The following is a 6,000-nucleotide window of genomic DNA, read 5'->3' on the forward strand; positions in this document are numbered from 1 at the left end:
CATGCATACCACTCTCTTTCACACACACCAGAGACATACTCGGATATGAATAGAAAGTAAGACTGGTTTAATCCGGAAGTGAAAATACATTTAAACGGACTTATTGGCTAGCAGCCAATAATACGTAACACGTCTCCTATTGGATAAAGTAGAACAGCTTATTCTGTGATATACAATATACTGTAATGTGCTTGCTTCCTCATTTATATTAAGCAATGTCAGCATGATTCACTCATCACATGAATAGTCCAGACTGTCTGAGTCTTATGTCCAAATGCAGAACTTTGTGCGGTACACAGTCTGAAACAGCATCTTAAATCCTGGTTTTTGGATATCTTCATATATACTCCTAATAGTTCATAATCTTGTCCTTAACAGTCCCCCCTTTGGAGATAGCCAAAAGTCTTTCCTTACTATCCCAAGTCTATTGATCACGAGATAACCCATCCCTTGTGGATGAATCTCCCCACTCAACAGACTATGCATAGGAAGCCAGATCCTGACCGTATTCTCTAGACTGTCCTCATGGCTATGTTCCACTGGCACACGTTATTCAGGAAGGGGGAAAGTGGCAGTAGTCCTTTAATTGGCTAATATTTATCAGGGTTGGTTTCACTCAGAGTCTCATGCTCCTCAGTCCTCAGGCGGTAATGGTGGGACATCATCAAAGGTGGGATGCACAGTCGTCTTCTGGTCCACATGCTTAGATATCATCGTCCTGGCACAAAGTATCGGGTAGAAGAGGGAAGACAGCCATCTCCTGGTCTCAGGCAGGTCCGACATCTCTTTGTAGTGGAATGCATGGATCTTCGTCCGAAAGGAAAAGAGTGAGAGAAGAGAGAGGAAGAGAGAGAAAGATTGAGAAGAGAGGAAGAGAGAGAAAGATTGAGGAAAGAGAGAGGAAAAGAGAGAGGAAAAGAGGAGAGAAAAATGTAGATCTGGTTGGATCTGGAGGAGAAAACTCAAAAATGTATATTAGGCAAATGTTTAAACAAACAACAAGCTTCGTTGAAGTATCGGGGGGTACTTCTAAACAGGATTTCATAGGGTCTCAACCTAGTGGTCCCTGCTGGGGTGTCTCTGACACTGAACAATTCAAGGGGAAGACTCTCATGCCCTTGCCTTCTACACTGCCTCATCTTCCCAACCTTCCCTCTATTCTGTGGCTGGTATGGGGTGTATAGAGTCAGTTCTGTGTCTAAGGCCTGCCATATCTCTTTGGCTGGCAGTAAAAGCAGGTCACTAGCCACTTTCCATGGTCTCCGGGAGCCCACAGCTGCACCCTATCTCAGTCCTCTTCCTCCTCTGAGACTTGCTTTTGTAGGGTCAGGGCAACATTTTCTCAAGACTTTCCATCTTTCCTTTCTTCTTCACATCGGGGTCATTCAAAGAACACAGATTGACTGACTGTTTCTTTGGTAAGTGGTCTTGGGGCTTCTTTGGATGTTCTGTCAGTGCTTACTGCTTCCCTTGACTCCTCCAATGTGGGCCTCAACCCTGCTCACCGCGACTCTGTCTGGCAATAGCAAAGCTTCCATCCGTTCTTCTATGGCCTCATGCCGACGTACAGTTCCATTGGCAGTGATCAAGTCTCTGGTCTTCCATACAGAGTAGATGCTGGCTGCCATCTTGCAGGCTTCAGCGAGAGCACATACATCTGCTTCTTCACATACAGGCGTGCGGGTAGCGACTGCTCTATCAGCACAGCGTCTTCTGCTACCACCACCATACCCATGTGGAACCGTCTTCTTGATGCACATCTTGATCCATCCGCAAAGGGGTTAAGTCAGGGTCCAAAGGTGTATCCATCACTGTATCGAATCCAGAGTTTCCTCAGCTATGCCAGAGTCGACTACCTCTTCCACCAAGGTGTCAGAGGTGGGACACTCCTCCCTTGGAAGAGGGAGAAGTTTAGCAGGATTAAGGACCGCACACCGGGAGATGGTGACTTTGTCAGGGAGCAGTTTGTCACTGGTGCTTTAGGTAGGTGTTCAATCTGGCTGAGTACTAGTATTCAAAGGGCTGCTGTCTTCCTCCATGGCAAACAAGTAGAATGACTTCTGGGCTGGAGATGACGTGATGATACTCTTCAGGTGACTGTTACTCAGGTGACTGTGACTGCAGCACATCTGTATGTGGGGTGATCTTGTAAGCTGCTAGATTCATCTCCATACGTCTTGCCACTTGAAGAAGGGTGTCTTGGTCCTTCACTTCTGTAATGAGGAGTTACCAGCTGTAGTTGTTTGCATATGGGCTTTCAGAGACCTGATACAAAGGACTATACCTAGGTTTGTAAAAAAGAGCAATGAGTGTAACTTGGGGTCAGGAGAACACTGAAATTCTAAAAACTTAAGATCCCCTAAAACCCTGGGGAAAGAGAAAAGAGCACAAGAGGTTTTGGAAACTACCAAGCAGCACCCCCTGACTACATATACACAACTAGGAAAAAGTAGTGGAGCGTATCTACTCTACCTCTCCTGTGCTGACCCTGTAACTGGGGGCCCTGCACTCTCCCTCATCCCGACGGTAGACCTGATGGTGGTCAGGGTCGGGCCTCCAGCGTATCCCTCTCTCCTGTCAGACCCTGCAAACTAAGACACAAAGGATTACTGGGTGCTGCCAACGAAAACCTTAATATATGCCAACTCCTGATGATCAATGTCCCCATTGTCCCCTTGGGACCACATGATCCTCTACCCTCTCTATCAGGGAACTCTTGTGCAAGATACCAGGCAGGATAACATACAACATACTCTAGTATATATTCACTGTCCACCAAGACTAATAGTGAGCAGTCTATATGGTCTACTAAATTGAATACTAGATACAGCAAAAACAAACATGCAAAAGTGAGGGGAAAAGGTTTCCACAGGACTATCAGCAATAACTTCTGCTAAGGTTCATTAGTGGGAACACAATGGGGCACAACTGCATATATGACCAAAAACGGAGTGTGTGTTTCAGGTCCCTATGTCCCCCCTCTGCAGTCTCTGCTACATCTGCAATAAACACAGCAGTGGCTTTGGGTCCTAAGATGGCGGCTGGAAACTGGGTGTCGGCCAGACTGGGTTGTGACATGGGTTGTGCCATCTACATTCAGGAGGTATTCAATCTGTCACTGGGAATATGGATTATATAGGGACCCCTGGGCTGACCCTGTAACTAGGGACCCTGTACTCGCCCTGATCTCAACGGTAGACCTGATGGTGGTCAGGGCCGAGCCTCCAGCGTATCCCTATCTCCTGTCAGACCCTGATAACTATCCCCATACCATACCCCACCCAGGGCTGAGCAAAACACAGAGTGACAGAAAGAAATCTACATTCAGGACAGGAAATAATGGGGTGGGCCTACGTGGACACAGTGCTCCACAGACAGCACACAAGTCCACCCTATATATCAGCTAATAGCATCTTATTTTCACAGACAGGTAAAATACACATAGTGTAGTTACTAGATTCAAAGTTACATCTCTTCAAATCATCTCAACACTTTCACTATATTGACATTCAATATAACATCCTGTACCTTCATTCAATTCTCATCTAATCTCCCCCCTTGGGAGAATTCTCTTTTTCAACATACGTGTGTCACTTACAATTAAACTTCACTGAAGATGAAATAGAAACTAACACTTCTCTTTTTTTTTTCCCCCTATGGTGTTCCACACCAGAAACTGCTTCCTGCAAACATCTTCCAGGAAAACTATATATGAAATATTATGTCAGGGAGAGATTTCACGATATACATACACCTCCATGAGGACGGTCTATCCAATACTCAATAATTCTGATTAAGGCCAAAGTTTAGGGGTCTTCCCCAATGTATTCAATTCTAGGTAACAATACATTGACATCCACTAAAACAAGACCAGTGAGTACGCATACAACATTCAACTCACTGCTTAGCAGGACAACCGTACCAGGTAACAGTCAGGGCTTCTCCATCCTCCTTTTCCATAATACTGCACCTGTACATAGAAAACCCCCCCTTTCAAATCTTCTATCCACAAAGACCAGGTCCAAGGCCTTATCAAACATCAATTATTGATGACACGTCACTCATCGGAGTATATATGTCAGTGTTCCTTCACAAGGACTGCAGCCTCCTGAGGCTTCCATGTCACATATTTAGGGCGTTCTTGTCCGGGACTATAGGAATAATGGTGCGATGCCATCTTTGGGCTGACGTCCTCAAATAAGGACAGCACCTGTGGTTTATCTCTATAGCTGGAGATTGTGGGTTTGGTCTCTGCTAGGGACAGTTTTGGTGGTGGGGTGGATCATTGTTAAATCATTGTCATCTTCCTGCCCCCCCTCGGTGGCTTCTGTTGCTCCAGCCACAAATAGGCCAGTGGCCTTGGGACTTAAGATGGCTGGAAAAGGGAACTAGGTGCGGCCCGACCTGAAATGGAGGCTAGGAAGGGCGTTAGACAACCCTCTGGGGACGACTGATGAGGAGGGGGGCATTGTTTCCTAAAGGGCTTGGCCACTTCCTGAGGTGTCATTTTCTGAGCTGATGCAATATAGAAATATCTACTATTTCCATCCCATTCCTATTTCCACGCCAATTTTCATGCCAATTTTCTAACATCTTTTGACGTTCTATACCATGACTCAGCATCCATAAGGAGATCTTTATCTTTCAAAATCCCTCGCTTATTTAACAAGACATTTTTCCATTCTTGCTCCTCTAATCTCCCTTTCTTTGCAGTGATCCCTGCCACCTTCAGGAGCGACTTCATATTTTTAACATATTTCCTTCCTTCTCGTTCGCTTACTAATTCTTCTGTCGTTAACTTGACAAGTGTAGATTGATTAGACCCCATCTTCAAAAGGGTAAACAACCTAAAACTAACACGTCAATCTGGAGGTCTGGTCTGTGCCGTAATACACTTTCTCTCCTGGACCAGCGACTATACACATCCACAGAATACCTAGACTTCTATCTCAGTCCATAAAACCACAACACAAACGGGTTGTCTTTCCAGGAAGAAGTGTCACGTGGGTGATAAGGAACTAAATTCACCCTTACTATATGTTACTTCAAGTACTAGTAACCTCAGTTCACCTTATATACATCACATTTGAACGGTCCGTCCAGAACATCAATAACACTGATTAAGACCAAAGTCAAGGGATTCTGCCAATGTTCCTCCTACCTAGGATCGCGGAGAACACATTCCACCAGATACAGTCAGGGCTCTTACCATAACTCTGTACTGGCCAAAACCAAAGTCAATCCCCCTTATCGTCTTCTCTCCTTGGGAGACGTACCAGGATACAGTCAGGGCTCTTACCATAACTCTGAACCTGGCCCTCAGCCTTATCAACTACTGACTATCGACCGGACATGTCACACACCAGTGTATCTCGCAGTATACATAAACAGTATACATAAACAGTTAACCTTCTCAAATAAGGCTGCAGTTTTATTTTTCCTTTTCTTCTTTCACTCAAAAGACAGCTCTATACATTATCGTGACACTTCCCCTTTTCCGCCGTAACTGAACAAAACAGAACTTCCCGTTTCTCGTAAGCCAGCAAGTACTCCGCCTGCTGCAAATAAACAGACATTTCAACAGGTAGACACAGGTAAACACAATGACATAACAATAAGGGCACTATATATACCATCCAGGTGGCTGATCTCACCTGCAGATATAACCATATATATCCATATAACCAGCGTATATAACAACTTCCTCATTTTCCTCTGCAGTTAATTCAGAGAAAAATGAAACTTAGAACTTCTGCTTTTTCCCAGAGCAGACAAAAACCCAAAACCACATTACATTTCATGTGATTTAGAATTACATTTATACAGACAGCTTAAGGTGAACCTGACCACCTTGGTGTGGGATCTCTTAGGACGGCTTATCTCATGCGAGATGGCGGTCAATAGGTGTCTAGACTGGGACAGCCCAACCCCCCTTTCGAAATGCAAGTACATGCACGAGGTTTGCAAGGTGAGATTAGACAAATCTTCTCACCTGCATTT

Source organism: Anomaloglossus baeobatrachus, chromosome 6 (assembly GCF_048569485.1).
Source record: "Anomaloglossus baeobatrachus isolate aAnoBae1 chromosome 6, aAnoBae1.hap1, whole genome shotgun sequence".
Classification (NCBI taxonomy): Eukaryota; Metazoa; Chordata; class Amphibia; order Anura; family Aromobatidae; genus Anomaloglossus; species Anomaloglossus baeobatrachus.